The sequence below is a fragment of the Octopus sinensis genome, linkage group LG22 (assembly GCF_006345805.1).
Source record: "Octopus sinensis linkage group LG22, ASM634580v1, whole genome shotgun sequence".
Taxonomy (NCBI): domain Eukaryota; kingdom Metazoa; phylum Mollusca; class Cephalopoda; order Octopoda; family Octopodidae; genus Octopus; species Octopus sinensis.
Genome location: NC_043018.1, coordinates 10,921,935 through 10,939,434, shown reverse-complemented (window position 1 = coordinate 10,939,434; position 17,500 = coordinate 10,921,935). Strand labels below are relative to the sequence as shown.

Sequence of the window (17,500 nt, the reverse complement as noted above, 5' to 3'; positions counted from 1 at the left end):
TACGTGCAGGCATTGAGAGTCGTTTAAAGTGCGTCTGAAAGTTTTTCTCTCTGTAACTGCTAGGTTTTTTTTTTTGTTTCCGTCTTTTTCTTTTTTTATTTAAATTAAAAAAAACACATTTTCCTCGACTATAATGTTATTTAGGTCGGATTATAAAACTAAATATATCTTTCATAATGTAAGCTTTCTCTTTTACGATCATGGGATCTTTTCCGCTTTGACCGGCAGATCGTATACTGGTAGAATGTGTTTATAAAACATCTTGGATCTTTTCGGTTTGAACGGCACATATCAACACAATTTCTAGTTAACTAAACACTTTTAAACTTTGTATACTGGTAGAATGTGTTTATATAACATCTTTTTCTCGTGGCTTTCTTGAGAAAATTCTGTAGTTTGTAAGCTATTTGTTGTTTAATTTCTTGCATTTCGGCAATTTCAACCAATCAATGACGTCTATTGCGGTGAATACAATCTCTCCGGATCTTTGTCAACAACAATTATTTGATAGATAGATAGATAGATAGATAGATAGATAGATAGATAGATAGATAGATAGATAGATAGATAGATAGATAGATAGATAGATAGATAGATAGATAGATAGATAGATAGATAGATAGATAGATAATGATTTCGCTTCGGCATAATGATCCTGAAAACCAGTTGTCAAAACTCAATATACTTATACATTAGAGTTTTAAAAAGCGTCAAGAGAGCATAAAATCTTTATTAATAAAAGCGAAATTCTGTCTGTCCGCCTGGGACCCCTGTATTTCTCTCTACATTTGCTCTACATTGACATATTATAACCTTTTTAGAAACAGGGTGATCCGGGATTGAAAATTTGCCCTTCATTTGGGTCTTGAACATCCAGCATTGGCATCTGATTTAAAAGCATTTGGGTTGCTATTTCTAGCAAGTAAAGCTTGGCTGATTCAGATGACGTTAGAAATTAATAGGGAGATGAATGACATTCGCTTCCTTAATTTTACATCGAGATAAGGACTTTGGGACAAATTAAGCAACAGTTGGAATTCATCTTAGAACAATAGAATGTTTGCATTACAGAATTATTTCTCATCCGTCCTTAACCTCTGATCAAACATCACCAGGGCATATAGTCATTGCAGATGTATTAAAGTCATGCTATTTAGCGCTCTATAGTTTGGGGCTGCAGACCCAATTGGCCATCGGCAGGAGCTAGCTTAAAAACACAGAGTGTAGCTTTTATGTTAGTCCATTAGAGAATGGCAAAGAACAGGTGTTTCTACAAGAAGCAGTGCATTCAGAGCTGAGTGCATACGAGGGGCTACTGAAAAGTTCCTGGCTTCAAGGATATCGCGAAAGGCCTGGCTTTTACAGGGTTTAGAAAAACTGAAGGACTGTTGCAATAAATGCATGAATCTGAGAGGAGGATATATTGAATAAAATCATAATTAACTGATTCCCCTGTATTTTCTTTTACCAAAAGACAGGAACTTTTGAGCATCCTCTCATGTATAAAAGTCACTTTTTAAAGTTATCCTTACAGATTTTCTCTAGAAATTAGAGCCAGTCCTGAAAGTTACGATGTTTCATATATGAATACGTCTATGTAAACACTGTGACTGAAGATAGAAAAATAAGGTAATTGGTGTATATGCACATTTCAGGAGTTCTTGCTCCTTCATCAGTACCACATCCAATCCATTAGCCATCCATGAACATATTGCTTAAATATCTACTAAATTTAGCGGTGTAACACAATTAGATATCCCTATTTTACATAGAACACATTCCTGACAACTGGTAGTACCCACTAATGGCTAGTAGGGACATCGTATTCCATTATGTAGCCATAATATACTACAAAAACCCTAATTCAAACACACACATAGTCCGATTACAAAACTGACCGGAGCTAACACGAACAGCCTACATATACCGCCCGATTATAAGAAAGATGGTCGTGGCGGGAACATCATTGTACATGGATCAAATGGATGAGAGAGAGATAAACGGTATGAGCAGTGTGGAGGGAGAAGAGATGTATCAAGATGAAGAGGGAGGGAGTAAACTGGCTTGTTTGCGGAGGAAGAAAGGGTTAAGGACAGGGTGAGTAAGAGAATGAGGAAAAGGTTGTAGTGAGGGAGGGTAATAAAGAGAAGGGGAGGAGAATGTGTTGTATGCGGGAGATTTGAAATAAGGACACTTACCTTCTCTTCGTTGACGGAGACCTCTCCAGTGGTAATGCACCCTTCCACGCGGCCCGACCCGAACACTAGAAATAGCAGCTGCTTTTCCCCTACCTTAACAACGAGCTCACACGTCCGACTCCTCGGCTACCTCGATTGAAAAAAGGCCCAATGCTGCCCTGCCTGTGCGCGCGTCACTCCTGCCCCTTCCTCTTCCGGTCAGCCCCAAGTTCCGGTCAGCTCCCCAGCTGCTGACGTCATCCCTCACGCCTCACTGATCTTAAAGATCACAATCTCTCTACTCCACGTCGTAGTCCACCATCCAACTGGGAGATCGCCTTGCGCGTCGAGGCACCTCGTTCTCCCCTCTCACCACAATCGTCGTCCGACGAAGCGACAATCCTGCGAAGATCCAAGACGTGTCACGACATTCCATCCACGGAGACATTGTTTCTGGAATTGACCCCCGTCACCGTTCCTCTGCTCCATTGAGACGTACAACGCACCTTCGGTGGTTTAACCCAGACTTCCTCCCCTATTTTCACACAAACGGGTCCCTTCTCTTCCTCGTGGCCCTCCGGCGCTTTACTCGGGTGCCTCCATTCATATTTAAATACAGCTCAGTGCGGCACAGATTCTTCAGCTTGTCCGGATCGGGGAGACATTTTGTACCAAAAAACTGTTTCCAGCGGCGAAATGTGCCCTGTTTCCGCTATGGCCTTGACTGTCCAATGGTGCCCCTCTACGATTCCGTTACCACTCGGCCTATACGCTGCTCTGAACAAGCGACGCACTTTCCACCGCTCGAGCATATCCCTCAATGCTTCCGAACGAAACGCCGCCCCGTTGTCCATTAGCATTTCTTCCACGGGACCTCTCTCTAAAAATATTCCGTTCAAAATCTGCGCAATCTCGTCAGCAATGCCCGTTCTCAACTCCCTCCAAATGGCCAGCTGGCCCGGCCCGCAGTCGACCATGAAGAGATAGATTCCCTGACGGTAGTGCGTCACATCCACAGCTAGCCTTTTCTAGTTGTGCTCCACCGAAAGGTTTCCTTACTTATGCCCACACGGTGCAGGGTCAATGGACTGACACCTGTCGCAGCTCCCGACCACTTTCCGGATGCTTCTCCTAGTGACGTCAGCATCAATTTTCTTCACCAGATACAGGGACCTGTCCACACCCAGGTGATGCATAGCATGTCGTCTCTTCAGTTCGGAGTCATCCAACCGACACGCCGCAGCTATCCCTTTCTGTGCTTCCTCCGCTTCCTCCAACCACGCCCTTTTCACCCTGGTCAGTGCGTCTGCCCTGTTTTTCTCCGAAGGCACGAAAACCACGTTCAGCTTCAGTCCGAACTCGGCAATCAATTCTCCTAGAACTCATAGACGGCGCTTCACCAACATGTCCCTGGCACCTTTCGTCCGCACTCTCCTTTCACCGGTGATCACCGATCTCACCCAGCCAAGCACAGTGGCTGAATCTGTCCGGATTTCAATTGAGCGCAGCCTCCATTTCAGGGCCAAGTTCACCCCGCGTCTAATTCGGCGACATTGATATGGTTGAAGTCATCTGCTTTCCGAAGCCAGGCCTCGTCCTCCACCGCAGCGCCTTCGATCTCCAGCACAACCCCTATTGCTATACTGCTAGCACCACACCAGACGGTCCCGCATTCCGTCTTGGGCACATACCAGTTCCCTCTGACCGGGTCTTCCACTCTCATCCTCTCTAGGATTTCCAGCATCATCGCCACCTTATGGCCCCCACTCTACCCCTCCGCTCGTCTCTTGGGGTAACTGCACGTTGTGTGCAGCCATCCAGCGATCGAGTAGTGACCGACCAACTTCCCACACACCGAGAACAGCTCTCTCCTTCTGTCGCTGGAACTCAGCTCTGGGATTTCATTCCCTCTCCGGAACACCAACTCACCCGATCTATCTCTTCGCAGCTTCAGCCCCAGTGCAGATTCCCCTTCCATCGACTCCGGTGGCTTCGAAATCAGTCCGAACTTCTCCAGATGTCTAACTACCTCGTTGGCTGGCACTACAGTTTCGTCCACCAAAATGTCGTCTATATAGGAACTGATGGCTTTTCTAATCTTGTCCTCTTTCCCTAGGACGGACTTAAGCACTGCCGGATCTTCGGAGCGCGCGTCACTCCTGCCCCTTCCTCTTCCGGTCAGCCCCAAGTTCCGGTCAGCTCCCCAGCTGCTGACGTCATCCCACAGAGAATTACATAAAGGGAGTGATATAAAGAGAGGAGGTTTATAGAGAGGGAGAGTTATTGAGAAAGAGAGAAAGAAAGATTATAAAGAGAAAGGGAAAGAGTTGTATAATGATAGAATATATAAAAGGCTTAGAGAGAGGGAGAGAGAGAGAGAGACATGAGTATTAGAGAGAGGAAGGTTATAAAGACAAAAAAAGGCGGGTTATATTTTAGAGAGTTGGCTATGTACAGAGATTAGGGATAATGTAGAGAGAGAGAGAGAGAAAGGGTCAGGTACAAAGAGAGAGAGAGAATGGGTCATGTACAAAGCGAGAGAAAGGGTCATGTACAGAGAGAGAGAGAGAGAGAAAGGGTCAGGTACAGAGAGAGAGAGAGAGAGAGAGAGAAAGGGTCAGGTACAGAGAGAGAGAGAACGAGTCATGTACAAAGAGGGAGGGCATTTCTATGCCGAGAGAGAGTTCTGTATGGAGAGAAAGAGAGTTCTCTATCGAGAGAAAGAGTTCAGTATCAAGAGAGTGTTCTGTACAGAGAGAGAGAGAGAGAGAGAGATCTATACAAAAGGAGCGAGAGAGGGGGACGTTATGTAGAGAGAGAGAGAGGAGACTATGTACAGAGAAAAAGGAAGGTTATACAGAGAGAGGGGGGAGGAGAGCTTACATACAAAGAGAGGGTGTTCTATTCAGAAAGAAGGAGGGTTTCCCCGAATTTATACGGAATATTTTTAGTCAACCTTCTTCGTTTCTCCTTCACAGTTGTGCGTGTGTGTGTGTGTATGTGTGTGTGTGTGTGTGTGTGCGCATTTGTTAGTGTTACATGTGTACAAATATTTGCATTTGAATGAATGTATATATACAAACGCACACACACACGTATATGTATGTACGTACATACACACGTCGACAGACACACACACACACACACACTCAGTGATATGCAATATATATTTACACTGTTACGTAAACGCTCCAAATGTGCTTGCTTGCCCTCAAACACATTCTGTGTGTGTGCGTGTGTGTGTGTGTCTGTGTGTGTCTGTGTGTGTGTGTGTCTGTGTGTGTGTGTGTGTGTGTGTGTGTCTGTGTGTGTCTGTGTGTGTGTGTGTGTGTGTGTGTGTGTGTTGTGGAGGAGGGTATACAGAGCAAACTGGATGAATACAATTGAATACAAAGTGAATCAAGGGCCGAAAGTTTCGCATATTGCACAAATTACACACGCATGGATGAATGGATGGATGGATGGATGGATAGAGATAGATAGATAGAGAGAGAGAGAGAGCTAGTTAGATAGAGAGAGAGAGAGAGCTAATTAGATAGAGAGAGAGAGAGCTAGTTAGATAGATAGATAGATAGATAGATAGATAGATAGATAGATAGATAGATAGATAGATAGATAGATAGACGGATAAATAGATAGATAGAGAGTGATAGATAGATAGATAGATAGATAGATAGATAGATAGACAGACGCATACACATACAAACAATACCCACACACAGAACACACACACATACAATATAGACACACATACATATATATTTGCGTGTGAATGTGTGTGTGTATATGTGAGTGTATATATGTGTGTGTGTGTGTGTGTGTGTGTGTGTGTGTTGTGTGTGTGTGTGTCGTTGAAAGTCTGGAGATATTTGTGGTGGCTGTTGAACAAGACAAAGAATAGACAGCAGCTGGTCGGCTTCAAACACACCGCTTGCCTACCAATATACACACGCACACAATTATATTACGTGTGTATATATTTATATATAGGCCGGTGGGTAAAAAGTACTGTTAAGACAATCAGGGCTGGATTTCTCCGTCTCTCTCTCTCTCTCTCTCTCTCTCTCTCTCTCTCTCTCTCTCTCTCTCTGTCCCCCCTCTCTCTCTGTCCCTCTCTCCCTCTCTCTCTCTCTATACCTAAACACACACACACACACACAACTAAATATACACACATACATGGACACAACATATATACGAATATACGGACATACACGCATTCACACACGTATCCATACAACACACACACATATATATATATATATACAAACGCATACATACAACATACAATATATACATGCACGTATGCATATATATATACACATACACATATGTACATTCACAAATACATGCATACATGTATACATATTTACTTACACATGTATGTAAATGCGCGTGTGTGTATGCGTGTGTGTGTGTGTGTAATATGCGTGTGAGTGTGTGTATGTAATATGCGTGTGTGTGTGTGTATGTAATATGCGTGTGTGTGTGTATGTAATACGCGTGTGTGTATGTAATACGCGTGTGTGTGTGTATGTAATACGCGTGTGTGTGTGTATGTGTATGTAATATGTGTGGTGTGTGTGTGTATGTAATACGCGTGTGTGTGTGTATGTGTATGTAATATGTGTGTGTGTGTGTATGTAATACGCGTGTGTGTGTGTGTGTGTATATAATATGCGTGTGTGTGTGTGTGTTCCCCGGTCACACAATGACCGTCCTTTAATAACTGTGGGTGGGGCCACCCTGTTCGCCACTGTGTCGTGTGCCACTGTAGTGACAGCCTGCCTCTAACTTCACCCACAACTCCCTAATTAATTAACGCAATCATCTACAAATTAAGCTAACTAGAAAAAGAGACCTTACTGACTAATTAACTGACTGACAGATACTCTTCCATTCAGTGGCCAAAACTCATTAACTGTCACTGCGTGTGTACCTGTGTGCTTGTGTTGTGTGTGTGTGTGTGTGTGTGTGTGTGTGTGTTGTGTTGTGTGTGTGTGTGTTGTGTTGTGTGTGTGTGTGTGTGTGTTGTGTGTGTGTGTAGTGTGTGTGTGTTGTGTGTGTGTGTGTGTGTGTGTTGGTGTGTGTGAGTGTGTATGTGTTGTGTGTGTTTGTGTTGTGTGTGTGTGCTTGTGTTGTGTGTGTGTGTGTGAGTGTGTTTGTGTTGTGTGTGTGAGTGTGTTTGTGTTGTGTGTGTGTGTGTGAGTGTGTGTGTGTGAGTGTGTTTGTGTTGTGTGTGTGTGTGTGTGTGTGTGTGTGTGTGTGAGTGTGTTTGTGTTGTGTGTGTGGTGTGTGTGAGTGTGTGTGTGTGTATTTATGTATGTCTATATGTGTTTATATGTGCGTGTGTTTATGTGAGTCTGTGGCTGTGTTGATGTGTGAATATGTCGGTGTATGTATATGTATATAGTCTGTTGTATATATATATATAGATATCTATACAGCCTGTATATATATGTATAGTGTGTGCGTATATGTGTATGTGTGCATGTGTGTAACATCTCCAGCTGAGCGCACAGACATGTAGAGGTGGTGGGAGGGAGTCCTACTGTCAGAAACAATAGGAGGAGAGGAAAAGAAAAAGGTGGGGGCGTCCAGCCTTATTAACCAACCTCCCACTCTCTCCCTTCGCAGCATCCTCCAACGTTACTCCATCATCTCTCGGTTATATAACTCGGTCCTTAACGCTGGAGGGAGCCACTGTGTTAAGCAGCGCTGAGTGTGCGTATGTGTGTGTGTGAGACAGTATTACGTGTGTGTGTGTGAGAGAGTATTACGTGTGTGTATGTGAGTGTGTGTGAGACAGTATCACGTGTGTGTGTGACAGTATTATGTGAGTGTGTGTGAGACAGTATTACGCGTGTGTATGTGTGTGTGTGTGAGACAGTATTACGTGTATGTGTGACAGTATTACGTGTGAGTGTGTGAGACAGTATTACGTGTGTGTATGTGTGTGTGTGTGAGACAGTATTACGTGTGAGTGTGTGTGTGTGAGACAGTATTACGTGTGTGTATGTGAGTGTGTGTGTGTGAGACAGTATTATGTGTGTGTGTGAGACAGTATTACGTGTATGTGAGTGTGTATGTGTGACAGTATTACGTGTATGTATGTGAGTGTGTGTGTGTGAGACAGTATTACGTGTGCGTGAGACAGTATTACGTGTGTGTATGTGAGTGTGTGTGTGTGAGACAGTATTATGTGTGTGTGTGAGACAGTATTACGTGTATGTGAGTGTGTATGTGTGACAGTATTACGTATATGTATGTGAGTGTGTGTGTGTGAGACAGTATTACGTGTGCGTGAGACAGTATTACGTGTGTTATGTGAGTGTGTGTGTGTGAGACAGTATTACATGTGAGTGTGTGAGACAGTATTACGTGTGTGTGTGAGACAGTATTACGTGTGTGTATGTGAGTGTGTGTGAGACAGTATTACGTGTGTGTATGTGAGTGTGTGTGTGTGTGAGACAGTATTACGTGTGTGTATGTGAGTGTGTGTGTGAGACAGTATTACGTGTGTGTGTGAGACAGTATTACGTGTGTGTATGTGAGTGTGAGTGTGACTGTGTAAGTATCAGTGTATGCGTCTACTAACGTAGGTAATTGTGTGTATGAGCGTGTGTCTATGTATGCATGATTGCTTATCTCTTTCTAAAATGTGTGTGTATGTATGTCAATGTGTGTATCGCTATATCAGTGTGTATATGTAAATGTCAGTATGCGTATACATCTGTCTAAGCATGTGTACGTATGTGTGTGTGTATGTATATATATATATATATATATATATATATATACATACACAAGCACATATATACACACACACACAATATACATACATAATGATGTATATCTGGCGCGTGCCTCTGTGTGTATGTATGAGTGCGTGCTGGTTTAGATCACACAACAGGGCTGGTTAACTCAACGTCTGTCAGACATCATTTTTTATATTGTCACGCGCGTGTGCACACTTCTTTACACACATTTACACACACACACACGCATTCTTTGTGTTGGAGTGAGTGTATGAGCACACATGTATTCAATCTATGTATGTATATATATTTGTGTATACATTCTTGTATGTGTGTGAGTAGTTAGATTATATCTTTCCCTTGTTTGTTTAATTCTATCGCTTCCTTTTTTTTTCTCTCTTTAAACTTTCATTTTATTTTATAACTTAATTCCTTAGTCTGACAATATTTAATCTCTTTTTCTCGTACACATCGTGCATAATACACACACATGTACACACACATACACACAGACCCATCTACATACACCCTTAATATATATAGGCGGGATCTTTGTTAATGCGTCACGAACAAGGCAAATCTCAAACTTCGAAAAGAATCCCAATGCAAGCTAGCGGAGTGAATAATATCTAATAATTAAGAAGGTAGATGCTACACATTATTGCAGAGACACAAGGTATACATACGCGTAGCATTTGAACATTTTTTCACTAGTAGAAGCACCGCCCACTGAGCGGTTTTCTGCTGCTCAAATGACGTGTGTGTGCGATAAAAGGGGATTTATAAATCTGAGCTGTGTCCTCATTCAGTACTTAGATATGTTTCGCCAAAGATTGGCCCAGGCCATACCTAACTTAATAGCACCATCGACTAACAGAATGTGAAGATGTTGACAATTTTCCTTAAAGGAAACCGCGGGTCTTTACCTTTTGACCTACAGATTTAGAAAATAATTTTTTGTAACTAAACACTTTAAAACTTCGGACACTGGTAGAATGTGTCATATAAAACATCTTTTACTCTTAGCATTTTTGAGAAAAGCTTATATTTACAAAGTTATTTCATGTTAAAGTTGTCCTATTTCGGTAATTTCAACCAATCAATGACGTGTATTCAGCTGCATAAAATTACTGCCATTGTTTGTCAACAAGAACTTCCGGCGGTGTATATCTCGTTTTTCACAGTTATTTATGACAACCCTAACCACCTAACCCCTAACCCTAAAACCTTAAAACCAGTACAAACGCACGAACGTTGTCATAAATAACAGTGACAAACGAAATATACACAGCCGGAAGTTCTTGTTGACAAACAACGGCAGTAATTTTATGCAGCTGAATACACATCATTGATTGGTTGAAATTACCGAAATAAGACAACTTGAACGTGAAATATCTTCGTAAATATAAGTTTTTCTCAAAATGCTATGAGTAAAAGATGTTTTATATGACATATTCTACCAGTGTCCGAAAATTGAAAGTGTTTAGTTACAAAAAATTATTTTTTAAATCTGTAGGTCAAAAAGTAAAGATCCGAGACCGCTCATACAAACTGAAATTCCGAAGATAATTCTTTATACTACGCTATTAATACATTAAGCCGAAGAATGGAGGTTACGGTATTATATTCTATTGAAGGAACATGAAATATAATTAGTGTGTGTGTGTGTGTGAGCACGCTACGTTGATGTAAAAGCATCGAAGTGTATCCACGGTTTTTAAGATCTCAGATATTAATACATCGTTAAACTCTCATTTATCACAATACGATAGATGTTAGTAGATTAAAAGTGCACGTATAAAACTGGCTAAAACAATAGTTGAGAGCGAGATATTTAAAATAATGAAAAGACAAAATCATTTCTCCTGAGAAATATCTGCTTTTCTATTACAATTAGACACAGACATACACCCTATCGAGGATTAAACTTCACATCTACTTCAGAAGTTGTTCTTCATCTTCCCCGACTCAGAATGGCAGATGTGGTTTAAAAGAAATTGGTTGCTATATTTAACAAGTTGCACACACGCACAGAGGCCTTCTTCGTTCGCACGAAGTAAACTTTGGTATTGACATGTAATTCCAGAACAGTCGTAGTCAAAAACCTGCAGAATCCCTTTGTTTGTATATAAAAAACTACATTGTTCAATGTAGTATATATTTAAAGATATGATTAGTGAGATTTCTGGCTAGTTTCAGTTGGTTAAGCAACCATGTGTCTGCTGTCTGTCGAACTGTCTGCAAATAAACGAAAATCTTCCCTCTCCTTCCCCGCTGTCTTACTTTTTATTTCATATCTTCGGAGTAGGTGGTTAAACTAACAAGTTAGTTCATTACTTTTGTGGTCGCCGTTAAAGACGTTGTAAGGCTTACAAAACGAAGTCCACATTTTGTGCCTAATAGTTTTTGTTTTCCTAGTATAAAAAATTTATTCTTGACTTTTCATATATAAAATATTAATTGTTGCCTTTTCAGCTCTGCTAAATTTTATAGCTTTCTCCAAGTACATGTTTACTTGCTAATTGTCATATTGCGCCCTTGGCAAAATGAATTGTTGCGTGTATTTACGTAATCCTGACAAGTCTGATGGTGAAAGTGTTTGGTGTTACAAAAGATACGTAACTACAGTGCATCTGTTATTATATATGTAGATATATATAACCATTACAAACGAAGCTAAAATCGCAAAAGGGTGATGTCAAATTCTATAAAAATAGAACAAACATATTTTCAATTACGTTTTAATCTGGTGTTTTTTTGTGTTTTTTTTTCAATCGACCAATTTTAAATATTTCGTTTGATCCGCTTCAGCAAAATAGTCTTATTACTGATAAATATCTATTTCTTTATTGCCCACAAGGGGCTAAATACATAGAGGACAAGCAAGGACAGACAAACGGATTAAGTCGATTATATCGACCCCAGTGCGTAACTGGTACTTATTTAATCGACCCCGAAAGGATGAAAGTCAAAGTCGACCTCGGCGGAATTTGAACTCAGAGCGTAGCAGCAGATATCTAGAGTTTGACTGACTTAGTTTGAGACGATGATAGGAGAGGGATTTTTTTTCAGTCACACGCACATACACACAAACCGACGCATGCTCAATAATTTCAGGAGACAATTATGGCTGTGTGGTAAGAAGTTTGCTTCTCAATCATATGCTTCCGAGTTCAGTCCCACTGAGTAGCACTTTGGGAAAATATCTTCTACTATAGCTTCGAGTCGACCAAAGTCTTGTGGTAGACGGAAACTGAAAGAAGTCCGCTGTGTATGTATATATGTGTGTGTCTCCCACACATTGACAACTAGTATTGGTGTTTACGTCCCTGTAACTTAGCGGCTCGGTAAAAGTGACCGATAGAGAATAAGTACCAGGCTTTAAAAAAGGAATTACTGGTATAGGAGTGGTTGTGTGGTAAGTAGCTGCTTACAACCACATGGATCCGGGTTCAGTCCCACTGCGTGGCACTTCGGGCAAGTGTTTTCTACTATAGCATCGGGCCGACCAAAGCCTTGTGAATGGATTTGGTAGACGGAAACTGAAAGAAACCCGTCGTATATATGTATATATATGTGTGTGTGTGTTTGTCTCCCCAACATCGCTTGACAACCGATGCTGGTGTGTTTACGTCCCCGTAACTTAGCGGTTCGGAAAAAGAGACCGATAGAATAAGTACTAGGCTTACAAAGAATAAGTTCTGGGGTCGATTTGCTCGACTAAAGGCGGTGCTCCAGCATGGCCACAGCCACATGACTGAAACAAGTAAAAGAGGGTATTGATTCGGTCGACTAAAATTCTTCAAAGCCCCAACATGGCCGCAGTCTAAAAGATAAAAGATTGTGCGTGCGTGTGTGCGCGCATGCTAGTGAAAAAGAAAGTGGGGAGATCGGTGGTCACCATGAATAAAATGCAAAAGTGGTTTTATTGAGATTTTTACCTGGTGTAGAGGTAAGTTGCTTTTTCTCATATTCAGTTACGAGATCTGTGGCCAGTTTATTAAAACAGGATCATATCTTTATTAGTTGTCACACACACGCACATATTATATATATATATATATATATATATATAATATATATATATAATATATATATATATATATATATATATATATATGACGAAGAGCTCCGCTCGAAACGTTAAACCCTCCTTCCTTTCTTTCCTGAGCGTCAATAATACTTCAATTGTTCCACGTCCTGCGTTGCTGTGTTTTTTTCTCTTTTTTTCTGTGTTTTCTTGTTTGGATTAACTATATACATATATATATATATATATGGAGTAAATTTACATTAAAGTGTTGAACGTACAATTTCCTGTAATTCAGACCACCTCACAATCCCAGCAGACAGAATGGAAAGGGCGTTGTCCCGGAGGATGGCGAAGGAGAGGCGCTGAAACAGCTATTCTGACCCGTGGGGCTTTTGACTTGTGGATGACCGTCTTAGCTTCAGTAGCAGCAAGCAGGGATATGGTCCGGGGGCCAAAAATGCCAGAGGTCTCCACTGCCACAGGCTCGACCATGAATGTCAGAATGCGACCGATACCTTGACGGTCTTCTTATTTCTACACTGGGCGAAATCTTCTCTAACAGGCTTAAATGAAGTAGTCTCCGTTTTATTCGAGTGGCGGCTATGGTATGGAAAGAAATCTATTTTCAAATCGTTGAAAAATTAATTGGGTACTACTTTGGCGTATGATCTACAAAGGGAGATTGCTTTAGGTTACTTTGTAGTTTACCTTTCAGTTTCTAAAAACCCGTAAGATGTTGGCTGCAGATTTTAACAATCTGATCAGCGACGAGACGAAGTTGCATTTTTACAAGAAACCAGTACTAAATTCACATCATCTTGAAAGAGTCCAGAAGCTGGCTACCCGCATGGTTCTTGGTCTCAAGCATTTGTCTTATGAAGAAAGGCTGAAGACGCTCGACCTCTATTCTCTAGAAAAACGACTCCACCGTGGTGATCTCATTCTCGCTCACAACATCATAAGCGGAAAGTGTAACCTCTCGAAAGAGCTGTTCTTCACTCCTGCTCCAGAGCGTGGGCCGCGGGGTCACTCCGAAAAGCTCTATCTACGACGATTTCATCTCAATCGAAGGAGAGGGGTTTTCTCCGTCCGGGTTGCGGATCCGTGGAATAAGCTGCCGGACGAGATATTGAAGATGCCGACGACCGCTCGGTTCAAAGTCTCTCATGACCAAAAATGGCCTGAACTCTTTGTATGACCACCCTCCCTGTACATAACTCCCTGTCCCCCTACATGACCTTGTTTTTGCTTTTTGAGCCAATAAAATTGAATTGAATTGAAAATTTCTTAAGAAAAAGAAACGTGCCACTTTGGCATGTGATCTCCAATTTAATTGTAGATCACACGCCAAACGTAATTGGTTACGTTTTAGTTTACTTTGTGTTAGAGCTACTTTCCGTGTGATCGACGAGAGCTACTTCACTTTGGAGGGTGATGTACGCGCTTATTTTAATTACTATATTGTTTTCTTATTATTTTTATAGTAAGAACTTTGAAGAATATATTTACAATGTTAAGAATGAACAAAATGATTTTAAAGGTAACCTAAAGTAATCTCCCTTGTAGATCACATACCAAAGGAGCACCATTAATTTGTTATGACAAGCCTAAACAACAAAACATTCTTTCCCATAAAGAATATAAGAGGATTCAGATGTAGCGCGCAAAAGAAAAGACCGATCTGGTATGAACAGATGATAACAATTGGTTGGAACATCACCAAGTGAGCCAAATGTAAGGAACCTGCTGAAAAACATGAACGGCAGTTTTTAAAAATAATTTCCACGTTTACTGGTAGAATGTGTTTATAAAACATCTTTTTCTCTTGGCTTTATTGAGAAAATTCTATAGTTTGCAAGATATTTGTTGTTTTTTTTCTTCAATTTATGCAATCTCAACCAATCAATGACGTCTATTGAGGTGAAAAACATTCTGTGCCGTATGAATATGTCCCTCGTTTAAAAAACAGATTGGGTTTATTTACATTTGTGAAGAAAAAAGATGCCCTCCCCCACCCCTAACCCTAACCCTAACCCTAAAATAGATTGAAATGCAATAGATCGATACTAGGGTCATAATTATGGGTGACAATTTCATATGACACCGCTAGAAAAAACTGCCGTTCAAACCGAAAAGATCCCATTACCAAGTAAGCCAAATGTAAGGAACCTGCTGAAGAAAGACCTAGGAAAACATGGCGAGATGTAATGAAAGCTAATATCTCATTATGCTGAAATTCGTGTAACCTATGCAAAACTTGTAAAACCGGATGTAAAGAAAAAAATTGATGAGGTGCAAAAGCGACAATTTAGACTCGAGGCTGCAATGGGACAAATCTTCCTCAAACTACACCGTTAGAGTCATTAAAAGAAGGAAGGGACACATAAAACGGATTTAGTTCTAAATATAGTTTCTAAATTAAGGATGAGAAAATCATGGCGGTGATGATGATGGTGGAGGTGGTGGTGGTGGTGGTGGTGGTGGTGGTAGTAATGATGATGTTGGTTGGTGATGATGATGATGATGGTGGTGGTGGTGGTAGCGATGATGGTGATACTTGTGATGGTGATGGTGGTGGTGGTAGTAGTACTGTTGCTGCTGCTGCTGCTGCTGCTGCTGCTGAAGTTGATGAGGGTGATGACGGTGGTGTTGTTAGTGATGATGGCGGTAATGGTAGTTTTTCTCTTGCCCCTCCCTTCAATAAAGGATGTCAATAAGCGGGACGGGGTCATGAATACTCCCTCCCCTCTTTTACCGAGTGTAAGTGGGATAACCAAAACAGATTAACACCACCAGCTTAACAATGGAACACAGAAAGATTTGGAGCCGATTTAAGAATTTCACGAAATCAATTTTCATGAATTTAGACGATTTTTTTTCCTTCTGTTTTTATCTATTGACATTTCACTCGTTATCTGTTAACCTATCTCTGCCTCTCTCTCACACGTGTGTGTGTGTGTGTGTGTACACGCGCGTATGCAACCATGGTTGTGTGATAAGCTTGCTTCCCAACCACATGGTCCCGGGTTCAGTCCCGCTGCGTGACACCTTGGGAAAATGTCGTCTATTATAGTCTCGGACCGACTAAAGCTTTTTGAGTGGATATGGTAGACGGAAACTGAAAGAAGCCCGTTGTAGATATATATATATCATCATGTGTGTGTGTGTGTGTGTGTGTGAGTGTGTGTGTGTACGTGTGTGTGTGAGTGTGTGTGTGTGTGTTGTGTTTGTGTATTTAGTCTTCACTTTAGTATTATTTTATAGCTTTTGTTTTCTTTTTATCAGAGTTCTTTCGTTACACACTCTGTGACCTCTTTAGCAACGCTCCATCCCACGTGCCTTTCTTCTCTTGTCCTGTTTATTCCATCTTGTCTTTCTCTGCTAACCTAACAAAGATACGAGATGGAATAAGCAGAACCAGAGAAGACACATGGGACAGAGAGTTGTTGAAGAGGTTCTTTTCGAAGATGGAAAAGGAAAAAGAAAAAAAGGAAACAAATGTAAAATTTCGATCAAAAGGGATCGGGGGAAAAAAAGCGATCAAAAGGGGTCGTGTATCACAGAAAGAATTTTTTTTTTTATGTAACAAAAGGCTTATCCGTGGAAAGAAAAGCCTACAGAAAAGACCACGGTAACCTCAGGCAGGGAGGAAATAAACACATGAGAGCAAAGTGTTCTCTCTTTCTCTTTTACGATTTACAGGATCATGCTCAAAGTGGTTTCGTCACTCGCACGCACCATCTTTGCTACATTCACCCACCTTTTATTGAAACTTTCACGAGACAAAACCTGCCTTTCCATTCTCACCTTCCTTTTCAAGTGGTACTTGAAAAAGTTGATGAGCGATTGGCCAGAGGGGTAAGTGTTTGTCTCTAATCCTTTCGCTCGACTCCACCATACACATTCTTTCACCATAGCCACCAGTACGATGAAAACTGCCTTGCCTTCCCGGTTGAGGGAAGGGAGCGGTGCAATTTTCACGATAGACTCGGCCGACAGCCGGACTCGTCCCACACCTGACAGCAGACGAAATGGTTAGACATTGCACGAGTGCGTGCAGAACGGTTTCGTCGCTCTGACCGCATCTCGAGCAAGTCGGTCTAGTGTGTCTCGAACCGTGCCTGTAGAGCTTATCCCAAACAGGTAATGCTTCTCGATAGCACTGCCAGGCTAGGGATCTTTGGTGATTGTCCATAGGTCCCGCCCGAAAGTTGTCCTGAACAAGCGGGTCAGGTGTTCCTCGTCGATGCCCAGATTCTGCCCGAGAACGTCGTCGCACCTCCCCTCCACTAATCCTCTATAGAAAGTCTTTGTTGTGATGAAGTCGCACAAGTTTGGTCCCGGGCGGCAGAGTTGCTTGAGAGCAACGCGACACTCGCAGTGGCATTCGCCTAGCCTCGGTCTCTGTTTGATCCACGATTGTAGTTCGGCCAAGGAGACGAGCTGCGGGAAAGCGCGTCGCACTAAAGGCGACCACACCTGTTCACCGTCGTCTATGAAGCGCCGGAGATGTCGCAGTCTCAGCGCATGTC

General features: G+C 41.7%; 1 long non-coding RNA gene across 1 annotated transcript in view; it reads right to left on the bottom strand.

Moving 5' to 3' along the window:
- Positions 1–3,731: 3,731 nt before the first annotated feature.
- The window catches only part of LOC118767554, a 15,173-nt gene continuing 1,404 nt past the window's right edge, over positions 3,732–17,500 (bottom strand). The window contains exon 3 of the long non-coding RNA XR_005003475.1: positions 3,732–3,930. This is a non-coding gene — a long non-coding RNA (uncharacterized LOC118767554). The remainder of the gene's footprint in view (positions 3,931–17,500) is intronic.